Raw genomic sequence first — 16,247 nt, 5'->3', positions numbered from 1 at the left:
AAAAAAAATATTATATATATATATATATATATATATATATATATATATATATATATAATTATATAATATTCAACTTTTTAATTAATATCATGAATTTAAATGAATATGAATTTATGTTCTGCCATTATCAGCAACTTTTTTTCTATTTTCTATTTTCGGCGGCCATTATTGGCACCCTTTCGTCTATTGGCAAATTTTCGGCCTATATATAAATGCATCCTTAGCCTCCAGCAATCCTCTGAACAGCAGAGCTTATAATGGGAGAGAGAGAGGCAGCGGAAGGATCAGTTTTGCAGCAATACTCGTGTGCTAACAAGGAACATGTTAATAATTGGAAGTAGCAGGGACACAGAGATGAGCTCATCAGTGTGCTGCTTCACCTTCACTGTCCAATCACAGGCTGGAGGAGGGACAAGACCTAGTTATATTACTTCACTGTAATAGAGAAAAGTCAGGTTTGCTGTGTCAGAGCTGTGTAAATCTCAGGAATGAATTGACAGGAATACTATTTTTTTGGGCAGATACAACTGTATGTATTTCATCTGTATATTAAGCTGTTTTTCTGGTGTTCAGCTTTAATTAATAACATTATAAGTGCATAGGAACAATCTCAGGTGCAGTACACCGGCTGCATCACAACATTCCAAAATCATATTTATTTAAATACATTACGTTAAATTGTTACTAAACGCACAACAGTATAATCAGTCTGTATATTCAGTAAAGCATGCTTGTTATACTTACTTGGGAACCTAAGGGGTTAATCCTGCTCATTGTGTGAAAAGGCTGTTTGATCCTGTCTTCTCTGATCTTCCCCTTCTTCCATAGTCCCCAATCTATCTGCTGATAGTACAGAGCCTTGGAGGCCCTCTGCACATGCTTAGTTTGGTGTGTATTGTTAGAGAGATTAATTGTTTTTTCTTGGGAGGGTGCATGTGATCAGCACAGGGCCAATCAGCACTGTCCAGACAGAGGGTCAGGGGTCATGCAGGCTCATAGGACAGTCAGAGGAGAATAAAAGCTCCTCATACAAGCTTTAACCAGACACTGATAGAAGTCACAAGACAGCTTTATACTGCTAATGAGAAAAGGTATTTATTAGTTTATACTCCCCCCTCCCCCCCCACACACACACTGTCTACAGCCTCCCTGGTACCTCCTTTATGTTGTGCTCATAATGTGATGGAGTGCAGCATGAAGGACAGCACACAGCATTGAAAATTTGAGCTGTGCTGAACTGGCACTAAACAGCACACCCCAAATGAGAGGGTAGCGTTATGCCCCCTCACTAGCTATGGGGCAGCTGGCAGGTGAGGCAAACTAAAGCTTCATTACTGTGCCCAGTAAGGGAGAGGACGCAGCTTTAGGAAATGCATACCTCACAACACAGAAAGCAGGAGACAGGTGTGTAATGCGCAGAATGCAGAGGACAGGGGTATGCAATGTGCAAAATGCAGGGGACAGGAGTGTAATATACAGAATTCAGGGGGCAGGAGTATGTAAGGAGTATGTAATGCACAGAATGCAGGGGACAGAAGTGTGTATTATACAGAAAGCAGGGGACAGGAGTGTAATGCACAGAATGCAGGGGACAGGAGTATGAAATGCACAGAATGCAGATGACAGGCATGTGTAATGTACAGAATGCAGGGGACAGGAGTGTAATGCACACAATGCAGAGGACAGGAGTGTGTAATGCACTCAATGCAGGGGACAGGAGTATAATGCACAGAATTAAGGGGACAGAAGTGTGTAATGCACAGAAAGCAGGGGACAGGAGTGTAATACACAGAATGCAGGGGGCAGGAGTATGCAATGCACAGAATGCAGGGGACAGGAGTGTGTAATCTACAGAATGCAGGGGACAGGATTGTAATGCACACAATGCAGGGGACGGGAGTGTGTAATGCACTCAATGCAGGGGACAGGCGTATAATGCACAGAATTAAGGGGACAGAAGTGTGTAATGCACAGAAAGCAGGGGACAGGAGTGTAATACACAGAATGCAGGGGGCAGGAGTATGTAATGCACAGAATGCAGGGGGCAGGAGTGTGTAATATACAGAAAGCAGGGGAAAGGAGTGTAATGCACATAATGCAGGGGACAGGAGTATGTAATGCACAGAATTCAGGGAACAGTAGTGTGTAATATACAGAAAGCAGGGGACAGGAGTGTGTAATATACAGAAAGCAGGGGACAGGAGTGTAATGCACAGAATGCAGGTGACAGGAGTGTGTAATATACATACAGAAAGCAGGGGACAGGAGTGTAATGCACAGAAAGCAGGAGACAGGAGTGTGTAGTACATAGAATGCAGGGGACAGGAGCGTGTAATGTACAGAATGCAGGGGACAGGAATGTAATGCAGAGAAAGCAGGGGATAGGAGTGTGCAATGCACAGAATGCAGGGGACAGGAGTGTGTAATGTACAGAATGCTGGGGACAGGAGTGTAATGCACAGAATGCTGAGGACAGGAATGTGTAATGCACAGAATGCAGGGGACAGGAGTGTGTAATGCACAGAATGCAGGGGACAGGAGTGTGTAATGCACAGAATGCAGGGGACAGGAGTGTGTAATGCAAAGAATGCAGGGGACAGGAGTGTGTAGTGTACAGAATGCAGGGGACAGGAATGTAATGCACAGAATGCAGGGGACAGGAGTGTAATGCACAGAATTCAAGGGACAGTAGTGTGTAACACAGAGTGTAGTGGTAAGGAGAGTACAAAATCATCTCCCTCAACTTCACCTTTTCAGCAAAAATCCCCACTCATCCCCCCCCCCCCAAAATCCCCAGTCCCAGCACAATCCTCCCTTCTTCCTCATCCTAGCACTTCTCCCCACTCCTCTCAATTCCCCCTCCCGACACCAATCCTTCTTCCCCTCCCAGCACAAATTCTCTTTCCCTCCAATATCCCTCTCAGAATAAATCCTCTTCCACTCCTCAAATCCTCCCTCCCAGCTAGACATGGAGGCCGTCAAAAAATGTTTTTTGTTTCGTTCCATTCCGTTTCATATAAATAAAAAAAAACGTTAGATTCGTAAACTTTTTGTTAAAATAACGAATGTTCGTTATGATGAATTTATCATTATGAGGGGCTCCCACCATCCCTGTGCTGTGCTGACTTCCTGAGTTTTTAACCTTTAGTTTAGTTAACTTTTCATAAAAATAACGAATGTTCGTTATGATGAATTTTTTTATTATGAGGGGTTCCCATCATCCTTGTGCTGTGCTGACTTCCTGGGTTTTTAACTTTTAGGTTGGTTAACTTTTTGTAACAATTACGAATGTTCGTTATGATGAATTTATCATTATGAGGGGTTCCCACCATCCCTGTGCTGAGTTTCCAGGTCTGAGTGTACACCCGCTGTGCCCATTATGAGGAGTTCCCACCATCCCTGTGCTGTGCTGACTTCCTCTGATTGGTGAACAAAACACCAGTCACGTTTCTGTTGTAAAGGAATTTGGATCCGAAATTCGGTAACGAAATTTTGTATTTCGTATAAAATTCTTAAGCATATAAATTCCCATAGGGTTCCCACCATCCTTGTGCTGAGTTCCTAGGTCTGTACAACTGCTGTGTCCATTATGAGGGGTTCCCACCATTCCTGTGCTGAGTTCCCAGGTCTGAGTCTACACCCGCTGTGCCCATTAGGAGAGGTTCCCACCATCCCTGCGCTGAATTCCTGGGGTTTTAACTTTAAGGTTCGTTAACTTTTCGTAACAATTACAAATTTTCCTTATGAATTTGGATCCGAAATTCGTAAATGAAATTTCATATTTTGTACAGAATTCGTATGCATAAAAATTTGTATTTCTCTTTCGTACGAATGTATGAATTTCTGGAAATTCGTATGAATTTTCAATTCGTACGAAACTAATCTCACATGTCTACTCCCAGCACAACCCCCCATTCCAGTACAAATCCTCTCCCAGCCAATACCTCCTCTCCAAATGACCCCAGCACAAATCCTCTTTTTTCCCCCCAATCCTCCTTACCAGCACAAAAAATCCCTTCCAGCAAAACAAATTCCCCCAATCCTTCTTCTAGCACAGATCTTCCTCCCAGTGTAAATCTTTTCTCTATTAGCACAAATTCTCTCACCTAAATACCCCCTCCCAACACAAATCCTCATCCTAGCAAAAAAACACGACCCCAAATCCCCTCCCAGCACAAATTACCCCCCCCCCCCCCAATCCCCCATGCCAGCACAAGTCTGTTGCCCAGTTCCGTAATTAATCCTCCCACTCAAATCCCCTACCCAGTACAAAACCTCCCCCCAAACACAAATCCTCCGTCCCTTCTAATACAATCATCAGTACTTCCCAACTGTCCTGCTTTTTGTGGGAACAAAATAACAAAAGCCTGCAAATCCAGGGCCAGTTCACACCAGAACGCAGTGCGGAAAACCTGTGTTCTGTGTGCACTTTCTGCACCGCAAGTTTAAAATGCACTGCAGTTGAGATCTGCAGTGGGTGTCAATGTTATTGACACCCCAAACACAGGTTGCAAATGTGCGTTTGCCTGCACCAGATTGTATGGTACAGTAGTGGTACAGTAGTACAGTAGTACCATGTGATCCGGTTCCTGTGAATTGAATAACTACTGGTGCAGTCTGACACAATTTCATCCCATTCAAATGAATGGGCTGAAATTAAACTGCACCTGCAACGCATGTGAATCACACAGGAACACACAGTGTGTTCCTGTGTGATTTATGGTGTGAACTGGAGCCCAATGCCAAAAAAACTTCTGCCACTTGGACTCACTAAACTTGCTCAGCAGGGGGAGACTAATATGGGCACCTGGGGCAATTGCTCAGCATCTCTAGCGGGGTGCCCATGGTCCCAAATGACAATTTGTTCCCTGTGGAAAAACTAAAATTTCTTTGATTTTGGGGGGGGGGGGATAAGAGGATACTGTATGTCCTAGGGAGTGTTTTGGGAGAAGAGAGGACTTGTGCTGGGGGGGGGGATTTCATATCCATTCCCACCCCGCCCCCCCAGGACAAGTTGTCTCTTCTCCCAAAATGCCCCCTAGGACATACAGTATCCTCTTATCCCCCCCCCCCCCATCACTTAGTTTCAGTTTCAGCTTGTCTCCCTCACCCTCCTTCCATGTGTTTCCTCTCCAAATCCTCCCACCCCTTTCCGCAAGTTTCATCTACATTGTTTAATTATGTACTAATCATAGACCTCAGACTAGCACGGAGCAAGCTCAGGGAAGTCTCTCCTCCCGGGCTCCTCCTGTCTGTAACAGGAATAGATCAGAGCCGAGGAGGAGGGAGAGGGTTCAGTCCTTTCTATAGTGTGAAAGGCGGTTGGTCGGTGGGGACTGGTGAGAGATGCCGCGTGCTGGGCAGACTGTAAATCGGAGATTGCAGCGTGTGGGACACCAATCACCCTGCAAAAGCTACGGGGTAGGTGACACTGGTGCCCACACTAACCATGCTTTGGCCTGCAAGTGACTGGAGCCAAGTTCTGACACCTCGCTCTGCTCCTGGATTTGCCAAGAATCCCCTCCAGGACTAATTCAAGAATAGAATTTACCACCCCCCACCTGGCGCCCTCCGGTGGCCGCCAAAGCTGCCTTATGGTGGCGTTGCCCCTGAATATATTAAAGGATAACTAAACCTAAGGACAAAAATGCAATATATTGCAGCTTACAGTCCTGAGAAGTGGTGGCTGCTTTCATTTTCTTTTTTTTTCTTTCAAGCTAAAAACATTTTCAGTAAATACATACAATCCCTGTTTATTTTGCCAGAAGGGCAGTGTTCTTGTTTTTTCTTGTGAGCTTCACTGAAGAATACATTCTTTCCTAAGCATCTTATATTAACTACCACGTGCCCCCCACGTAATGGAGATGAAGAGATATGGACATGTTTGTAGTCTGTATGAGGGTAGCAGCCTAGGGTGACAACAATAGCCCCCTCCATGGACAGAGTGCAGTGGAGGAGTGATGTAACCACCCAAGGACAGGACATGTGTTTATTTTTTGTAGGATTACCAGGTGAAAATAAAGAAAATGAAGCTTAAAAAATGAACCTACCATACCAAGGACTGCTAAACTGCATTACATTACATTTTTGTTGTTGGGTTTAGTTATGCTTTAAATGTGCACTGCCTCATAATGGCTGCGAGGGGGCTATTGTTGTCACCCTAGGCTGCTACCCTTATACAAACATAAAAAAAAATAAGAATGTAAATATTGATCCCTCCAACACCACTACGGTCCTTAAAAGAAGCTCCACGAGTGTTGATCTTGTTGCTCCTACAGTGCACTCAGTGGTTGTTCCAGTCGAAGTTCATATCATACCCTAAATACAGACTAGAACCACCAAATGTGCAGATAAGGGGAACCAAGATAGACTACGAGACCCAGAAAAGGTACCTCAAAAACAAATGTCTGCACCATAAAAGTTGTATGAAAAAAATGAATAACTACTGTATACAATTGTAGTACACTACCAGGGCTGTCTTTAATATTGATTGGACCCTGGGCAAACATTTTCTTGGGCCCCCCCATTGCAATTTCACTCTCCACCTGCTTTGAGACATACAATAAATAGCAGCTAGACTTAAAGTTAGTTTACTGAATCAGATTAGGCAGCAATTGCGATTGGTTGCCAGCGGTTACAGCATATCATTACTGCTTAAAATGGAAGTAAACCCTTCCAAACAACTTTGACCTACAGGTAAGCCTAGATTAAGGCTTACCTGTAGGTCCAAGTAATATCTCCTAAACCTATATGGTTTAGGAGATATTTGCCCGAAAATGGGCACCGCTGTCTACGGCGCATGCGCCGTAGACAGCGGCGCGCATGCGCACTAAATGCGGCAAGTCCAAGAATGGATTTGCCAAATTTGTCGACTCCCGTGCGCATGCGCGGGAGTGACGTCATCGCGGCCTCGCCGTATGACAGCGGCGGAGCTGCGAGGCGCGACTCCCGTGCGCATGCGCGGGAGTGACGTCATCGCGGCTTCGCCGCTGTCATTGGTCGGAGCTGCGAGACGCCACCAGCAAGATGGACGCGGCGGACTACAGGGATCAGCGGCGACTTCGCTGGCTCCTGTGTCAGGTAAGTGACACATAATAAGCTACTATGCGATGCATAGTAGTCCATTATGCTTTACCTTTGCAGGGAAAAAAAGAGGAAGTAAACCCATCAGGGTTTACTTCCTCTTTAATGACTGGTTGCTAGAGGTTGCAGCACACCTTACGGCTCACTGATTAGTTGCTAGAGGTTAGAGCAAATGATTTCTGCTTGTAAATTGGTTGCTAGAGATTAATGTACAATAATACTGCTCACTGATTGGTTACTAGAGGTTAAAGCACATCATCTCCTCACTGCAGGGGAGCATGATATACACATGAATGCCACCTTTATTTACATATCAATGCTGCCGGCCGCAGCTATTTGTTTAGTAATGCTGCCATTATTTACATATGAATGCCGGTTATTTACATGTAAACACAGTGTCTGCAGGTGAGTCATCTGTACACAACAATAGGGCAGAGCTGGATAGCATTAGTAGCAGCACTTCACACTGAGATATCGGGACACAGCACAGGACTAAAACTTCAAGGGACAAGGGAATTTAAACTGGGATAGTTGGCAAGTATGAGGCAGCTGCTTTGGGCCCCACAACAATGAGGTGCCCCTTTTGCCCTGCCTTAAAGAGGAAGTAAAGGCTATTTAAAAAAAAAAATGAAACCTGCAAGGCAAAGGCATAATGAACTAGTATGCATAGCATACTAGCTCATTATGAATAACTTACCTGAGAACGAAGCCCCCGAAGCGGTCCTCCGTCTTCATCTTCGTCGCTGCCATGTATCCCGGAGTGACTTCTGGGTCTCACTGCTCTGGCGCTGTGATTCGCCAGACCCGCGATGGCGTCAACCCCGCGCATGCGCACGGGAGCCGTCACGAGCGCCATATCGCCGTGATCTGCAGCCTGCTCAGTGCGCCCGTGCTCCGCTGTCTATGGCGCATGCGCCGTAGACAGAGGTGCCTGTCTGTTTGTAATTTTTTGTAAATATCTCCTAAACCGTATAGGTTTAGGAGATATTTCTTGGACCTACAGGTAAGCATTAATCTAGGCTTACCTGTAGGTCAACGTGGTTTGTAAGGGTTTACAACCACTTTAAAGTGGAAGTAAATTCCCCTATCGTTTTCAGCCAAGGAAGCTGCCATCTTTGCCTCTGTTTAATTTTCAACTGCTATGGTGCTGCACATGTGATTCGTTATGACACCAGCCATTGGATGGTTTGATAGTTTGGCTGAGAGCACAGCCAATGTGCAGTTAGCATTCCCGGCATGCCTTTTTTTTAACTGTTTAAATCCATGGGTCTACTTTCACTTCAAAGACGGCCCTGTACACTACCAAATATAACCCGATTATAATAGATTAACAACAGTTAAGAACATACAGTACAACCCCCCCCGTCTCAAAAAGAAAAAAAAATGAATATTAAGACATCAATCCCTTCAATGTTGTTATCCATTAGGGATGAGCCGAACACCCCCCGGTTCGGTTCGCACCAGAACTTGCGAACGACCCCCGCGTTCGGTACGAACGTTAGAACCCCATTGAAGTCTATGGGACTCGAACGTTCGAATTGGAAAGTGCTTATTTTAACGGCTAATATGCAAGATAGTGTCCTAAAAAGGGTTTGGCGACCTGCCTCCTGCCTCAGGGGACATGGGTCACTGCAAAAAAAGTTTTAAAAACTACCGTTTTGGCGGGAGCACTGATTTTAATGACGATTAAAGTGAAAAAAAAAAAGTGAAATATTCCTTTAAATATGGTGCCTGCGGGGTGTCTGTAGTATGCCTGTGAAGTGCCACGTGTTTCCCGTGTTTAGAACAGTCCCTGCACAAAATTACATTAAACGGAAATAACACCATTTAAAACTGCTTGCGGTTTTAATGTTATATCTGGTTCCTGCAATATGGTTGAAAATCATTGAGAAACATGGCATGGGTAGCCCTCCCTGCCCATTACCAGCCTATTTGGGTCTTGTACGCATATTAAGGGGAACCCCGTACCCATATTAAAAAAAGGAAATGCGTGTGGCCCCCAGGCCCTATATACTCAGAACAGCAGTATACAGGCGGTGCAAACAAGACAGGGACTGTGTAGGTTTGTTGTGTTAAGTTGAATCTGTTTGTCATTTTCAACCGGTACATTTTTAAAGTGTAGCTCCAGTCAAAAAAACTATCTTTAAGCTTTTTGGAAAACATAGGGAAGGGTTATCACCCCTGTATAATTTGTTTTGTCGTCCATCTTTTTTCATCTCACTTGCTGCTGTCTCCTTGCGTTTGCAAGTAGGAGATGTTTGTAAGTTGGATGTTTGAAAGTAGGGGCCTGCCCTATATTATAGCGGTATGTACTGGGTACAGAGCACGCAGACAGCACGCACTATCTCCTAACACTACTGACTGCAAGCTCTATTATTAACCACTTGTTAGCCCAATGTTTGCATAAAGTGAAACATGAAGTTATGCTGAGTAAATAGATATCAAACATGTCACTCTTCAAAATTGCACATGCCCGTGGAATGGCGCCAAACGTCGCTACTTAAAAAATCCCCATAGGCGACGCTTTAAATATTTTTTTACTGGTTACATGTTTTGAGTTGCAGAGGAGGTCTAGGACTAGAATTATTGCTCTCGCTCTAACATTCTCGGCGATACCTCACATGTGTGGCACATGCGAGCACATGGGGACATGGGCGCTTTAATTTTTATTTTATTTTTTTATTGTTCATTTTACTTTATTTATTTTAGTTTGACATTTTTTTTCCCAAAAATATATTTTTGATCACTTTTATTCCTATTACAAGAAATGTAAACATCCCTTGTAATAGGAATATGGGGTGACAGGTCCTCTTTACAGTGAAATCTGGGGGGTCAATATGACCCCACATCTCACCTCTAGGCTGGGAAGCCTGAAATAAAAAATAAAAAAAAGATTCTGGCTTTGATCGTACTGGCGAGTTGGTAGAAGCACCGGAGGGCGGTGAGGGGTGGGGGGCGTCTATGGCTGGGTATTTCAGGGTATCACCGAGTATGGCTGGGTATCTCTGAGTATGGCTGGGTATGGCAATTTATGGCAGGGTATTACAGAGTATTGGCGGGGTATTGGCGGGGTACTACAGAGTAATAGCAGGGTACTGCAGAGTATTGGGGGTACTGCAGAGTAATGGCGGGTACTGCAGAGTATTGGGGGGTACTGCAGAGTAATGGGGGTTACTGCAGAGTAATGGGGGGTACTGCAGAGTAATGGCAGGGTACTGCACTGCAGAGTAATGGCGGGGTACTGCACTGCAGAGTAATGGCGGGGTACTGCAGAGTAATGGCGGGGTACTGCAGAGTAATGGCAGGGTACTGCACTGCAGAGTAATGGCAGGGTACTGCACTGCAGAGTAATGGCGGGGTACTGCACTGCAGAGTAATGGCGGGGTACTGCAGAGTAATGGCGGGGTACTGCAGAGTAATGGCAGGGTACTGCAGAGTATGCACTGGTATTGCAGAGTATTGGCAGGGAATTGAGGGGTTAAATTCGGTGAGCAGCGATGTGGGCACTGCAGATGCAGCCCACATCGCTGCTGACACCGATCTCTTTCCCCTCCGCTGTACCGATCGGTACAGAAAGGGGAGGGAGGAACAGGCGTCATAACATGACGCCGGTTTGTTTCCAAGTGATCACTCCGTCATTTGACGGAGCAATCACGTGGTAAACGGCCGCTATGAGCGGCTGTTTACCGTGATGCGCCGGGTCCTATGGACCCGGCGGTCACGGATGCTCTCGAGTGCGCACACCTCGGGGCACGCGAGAGCAGAATTCTGGGAGGCCGTTAATTAACGGCCTCTCTGAGTTAAACAACCGCCCTGAAGCCGTTAATCGGCAATGGGCAGTTGTTAAGTGGTTAAAGCTAGATCACTAGCTATATAGGTGAGGTGAATATAGTGGTGTATACTGCAGTCAGGGCACAGACAACAACCACTACACAGCAGCAAGATAGGAAATCAGCCAAAAACGATTGGTGTGTACTGTGTTGAAGGTACACAGAACACCCACTGCTTCAGATGCAAAGTAACACACTACAGGAGGCCGCCTTAAAGGCGGCCTTATATAGTGTGGGGCGTGCACTACACAGCCTGAGCTATGATTGGCCACAGGCAGGATGCCTGTGGCCAATCATGGCTCTCCTCGCTGCCGGCGCTGCGATTGGCCAAGCATGCGGGGTCACAGTGCATGCTTGGCCAATCATCGGGCAGCAATGCACTGCGCCAACGCAGTGCATTGTGGTCTGCGCGCGCGTCACTCGAATTTTGACGCGAACGGCCAAAACGTTCGGAATTCGCCGAACGGCCGAACAGCCAATGTTCGAGTCGAACGTACGTTCGACTCGAACACGAAGCTCATCCCTATTATCCATCAAGGAACTCAAATGCAAGGCTGGATGACACAGATCCAGGTCAGCAAAACCATATGTATAACATGTGTTTCACCGATTCACCAATTCACCAAGTAAGCACATTTAAAATAAAATGCATATGTAAATACATATATGTAGATGTGTATGATACAAGATGCAAAAGTATGAAATAACACAACAAATAACCAACAGCACCCCACCCAACAAAATAACTATATATAAAAATGTGAGGAAATACTTATGCCAAAAATCCAAATACCAAAGTCAAAAAGCAAAAAAATAAATCAATGAAAAAGTCAAAATTCCAAGCCTGAAAAAAGAAGAAAGGTGGTGTATCCAAGACCAGTGATGAATCATAAAGGACAGCAATGGGAGGGTGGTGGAAATGTATATAAATATAAATATGTATATAAATATAAATGTATATAAAAATATATATGCAAAAAGTTAAAAAACCAAAGTCAAAAAGCCAAAAAATATATAAACGAAAAATCTAAGAATACTGAAAACAGTATTGTATTCTAGATCAGTGCTGAGTTATAAAGTATAACATGGGGACTGGCGACACAGAGCTCTACATGTATCTTGGCTCCAGTTGCTTCATCAGGAGAAAAGTGACCAGCAGAAGAAACAATGAGTGCATCTGGGGAACAAAGAGATCCATTCTCCCGGAAATGTTGGTGTTCTTTTGGGAATCAGTATTTACTGTCTTCTTGCTCAGGTAGGTTTATTTTATTTTTTTTACCCGACAGGGTCACTTTAAACAATTTCCCATTATCCACATAGGCCAGTGTCTTTCTTTATGAGTGAAAAACAAAAATTACAGTATAACACATTATTCTGCATGTGCCAGCAGTTAATATTTCCAGGGCACTTTATCATTTGGTGCGGTTCATGTTGTTTCTTTCACCGGTAGCCCCTTAAATATTTATGTTTTATCTTTATCTGTGCTAGGCTGGAGCTGTATGTGTGTGCAGGCTGTAAAAACAGTTTGAAGACAAACATACTTCCAGCTGGTTTCCTCCTGTTTTCCATCTGCTCGCTTTCTGCATCTTTGCGCTGTGATTGTTACTTAACATTGGAAGCTAATTCTCCGTATGAAGTATAACCGCTGCTAGGGTCAAGTGGGCATTTATGTGCTTTAGCCATGAAAGTGCTTGTGTGCAGTACTGTCTGTCTATGGATTCCCCAGCCACCGATGACTCTGCAAGGTACCAAAAAATGCTAATGGAACTCAGTGGTATCACTTCTTGTTAACTAGGCAGGGACTTTATAGACTGAAGCTGGGTGTAGACTCACAGCCAATGTATAGCCAATTTTTTGGGAAACAATTTAACCCATCAGTTTTTAATTGTTCAGGAATAGGGATGAGCTTCGTGTTCGAGTCGAACATACGTTCGACTCGAACATCGGCTGTTCGCCCGTTCGGCGAATTCCGAACGTTATGGGCCATTCGCGCCAAATTTGTTTGGCGCTCCAGGCCCACAATGCACTGAGTCATCACAGTGCATTGCTGGCTCATGATTGGCCAAGCATGCACTGTGACCCCGCATGCTTGGCCAATCACAGCGCCAGCAGCGAGGAGAGCCATGATTGGCCACAGGCAGGATGCCTGTGGCCAATCATAGCTCAGGCTGTGTAGTACACGCCCCACACTATATAAGGCCGCCAGCGCGGCGGCCTAGTGTAGTGTGTTGGCGTCTGAAGCAGTTAGTGGGTGTTCTGTGTACCTTCAACACAGTACACACCGATCGTTTTCGCCCGATTTTCGATCTTGCTGTTGTGTAGTGGTTGTTGTCTGTGTGCCCTGACCGCAGTATACACCGCTATATTCACCTCACCTATATAGCTAGTGATCTATCTTTTATAATAGAGCTTGCAGTCAGTAGTGTTAGGAGCTTGTGCGTGCTGTCTGCGTGCTCTGTACCCAGTACACATCGCTATATCCACCTACATAGCTCTTATCTATTTGAGCCCACTTGCCATCTGCAGGAGTTATTGGAAGTTGTGTGTGCCTCCAGCACAGCACAGTATACATCTGTATATACCCCTTTATCTCTGGTGTTCTATAAAAAAAGGCATCTGCAGGAGTTAGTGGGTTTTTTGTGCCTCCAGCACAATATACACCTGTATCTACCCTTTATTGCTGTTCTCTAATAGAGCCATCTGCAGGGCTTAGTGGGTGTTGTGTGACTCAATTACAGTATACCCCTTTATCTCTGGTGTTCTATAATAAAGGCATCTGCAGGAGTTAGTGGGTGTTGTGTGACTCCAGCACAATATACACCTGTATATACCGTTTATTGCTGTTCTCTAATAGAGCCATCTGCAGGGCTTAGTGCGTGTTGTGTGACTCCATTACACTGCTGTTTTACCCAACTCCCTTCAGGCCATTACCATGTCTGGAAGGCCAGCAAGGAGAGGCAGACAGGCGCGAGCCGATAAAAGAGGGCAAGCAGGCTCTGTGTCTAGAGACAACAGTGCTGGTCGTGGACGCGGTGCATTGTCATCAGCACGTGGCCATGGGACACGCTTGTCCTTCTTTTCGGCAGCTGGACATGTTGAACCGCAACATGCCAACGACTTGGTAGAGTGGAGGACCAAGCCCTCTTCATCCTCCTCATCCTCTCTCACCCAGTCTCAGGGTACTAGCAAAGCAGCTGCCAACACATCGTCTTCCCTCCTCTCAATGTCATCATCAGTGACTCCTTCCCTAGACCCACCACGTCCTCCTGAGGAGTCTCCTGAACTCTTTGAGCACAGTGTTGGGTACATGCTCCAGGAGGATGCCCAGTGTTTTGTGGGCTCTGATGATGACACTCAGCTAGAGGAAGGCAGTAGCGTCAGCGCAGAGAGAGGGGATGCTCAAGAAGGACAGCAATCTGGCAGTCATGTTCCACAAGCTGCAGCATACTGCCAGGTTTGCTACAGCGATGAAGAGGGAGGGGATGATGAGGGCACTGACTCCACGTGGGTGCCTGGAAGGAGAGAGGAGGAGGAGGAGGAGGAGGAGACACATGTCCAACGAGGCAGGATGCCCTCCAGGGGCCAGCTTAGGGGCAGCACACCGACTGAATCACACCGCAGAGCTCCGCCTGTGCAGGGCGCTGCCTCTGCGCGTTATTCTAAAAGTTCTTTGGTGTGGGCCTTTTTTGAGACGATTGCATCAGATCTCACCGCTGCTATTTGCAACATATGTCTCAATCGTATCTCACGTGGCCAAAACTTCAGCCGCTTGGGCACCACATGCTTGACCAGACATATGTTGACCTGCCATGCAGCTCGTTGGCAAGCGTACCTCAAAGACCCACACCAAAGAACAAAGCGGACCTCTCCTTGCTCCTCATCAGCTGGCATCTCCAACCCCACTAGACCTTCAGTCCTCTCTGAAACCTGCTCTGAGAGGAATGAAGGTGTAGAATTAGGTGTGTCACAGCCAAGTGCTTCCGGGAACTCTGCTAGCGGTACACCCACGTCCGATTATAGCAGGCAAATGTCCCTGCCCCAGCTGCTGGACCGGCGAAAGAAGTTCACTCCCAGCCATCCACATACCCAGCGGTTGAATGCTAGCTTGGCTAAATTGCTAGCACTTCAATTGCTGCCTTTTCAGTTGGTAGACTCGGCCCCCTTCCGTGAGTTTGTACAATGTGCGGTTCCTCAGTGGCAGGTCCCCAAACGCCACTTTTTCTCACGGAAGGCGATTCCGGCTCTCTACCGGCATGTGGAAGGCAATGTCCTTGCCTCGCTGGACTGGGCGGTCAGCAGTAAGGTGCATATTACCGCTGACTCATGGTCCAGCAGGCATGGACAGGGACGTTACCTGCCTTTCACGGCCCATTGGGTCACTCTTCTGGCAGCTGGGAAGGATGCAGGACAGGGTGCAGTAGTGTTGGAGGTTGTTCCGCCACCACGCCTCCAAAATGCTACTATTGGTTGTGACACACCTCTCTCCTCCACCCCCTCCTCTTCTTCTTTCTCCATGGCCTCTTCCAGTGCTCTGTCCTCAGAACCAGCGGTGCTTCGTAGGCGTTCCAGGGGCTACACAAGTACGCAGGCAAAACGATGCCATGCCGTGCTTGCGCTGGTTTGTTTGGGGGACAGGAGCCACACTGGGGCGGATGTTTTGTCAGCTCTGCAGGGGCAGGCCGAGAGGTGGTTGACGCCACGCCAGCTTAAGCCAGGAATGGTGGTTTGTGACAATGGCTCCAACCTCCTCTCCGCCCTCCGACAGGGACAACTGACCCATGTGCCCTGTGTAGCTCACATCCTTAACCTGGTGGTGCAGCGGTTCTTGGGCAGGTACCCCAGCTTACAGGATGTCCTGAAGCAGGCCAGGAAAGTCTGTGTGCCTTTCTGCCGATCATTTAATGCCTGTGCTCGGCTGGCTGAGCTCCAAAAGGAGTTGAACCTGCCCAAGAACCGCCTTATATGTGACATGCCCACCAGGTGGAACTCAACGTTGGCCATGCTGCAGCGGCTGCACACGCAGCAGAGGGCCATCAATGAGTACCTGTGCGACTACGGCACCAGGACAGGGTCAGGGGAGCTTGGTTTTTTCTCACCACGCCAGTGGGGCATGATCAGGGATGCATGCACTGTCCTGTCACCGTTTGAGGAGGCCACAAGGATGGTGAGCAGTGACAGTGCATGCATCAGTGACACTGTACCTCTTGTCCACCTCTTGGAGCATACGCTGCGTGGAATAATGGACAGGGCACTTGAGGCAGAACAGAGGCAGGAAGAGGAGGACTTCCTTGCCTCTCAAGGCCCCCTTTATCCAAACAGTGTTCCTGCTGTGCC

This window comes from Lithobates pipiens, unplaced genomic scaffold (genome assembly GCF_037356315.1).
Source record: "Lithobates pipiens isolate NorthernLeopardFrog02 unplaced genomic scaffold, aLitPip1_a1.2 Scaffold_18, whole genome shotgun sequence".
In the NCBI taxonomy this organism is placed as follows: Eukaryota; Metazoa; Chordata; class Amphibia; order Anura; family Ranidae; genus Lithobates; species Lithobates pipiens.
The sequence above is the reverse complement of the archived record's forward strand: the minus strand, read 5'-3'. Positions refer to the sequence as shown.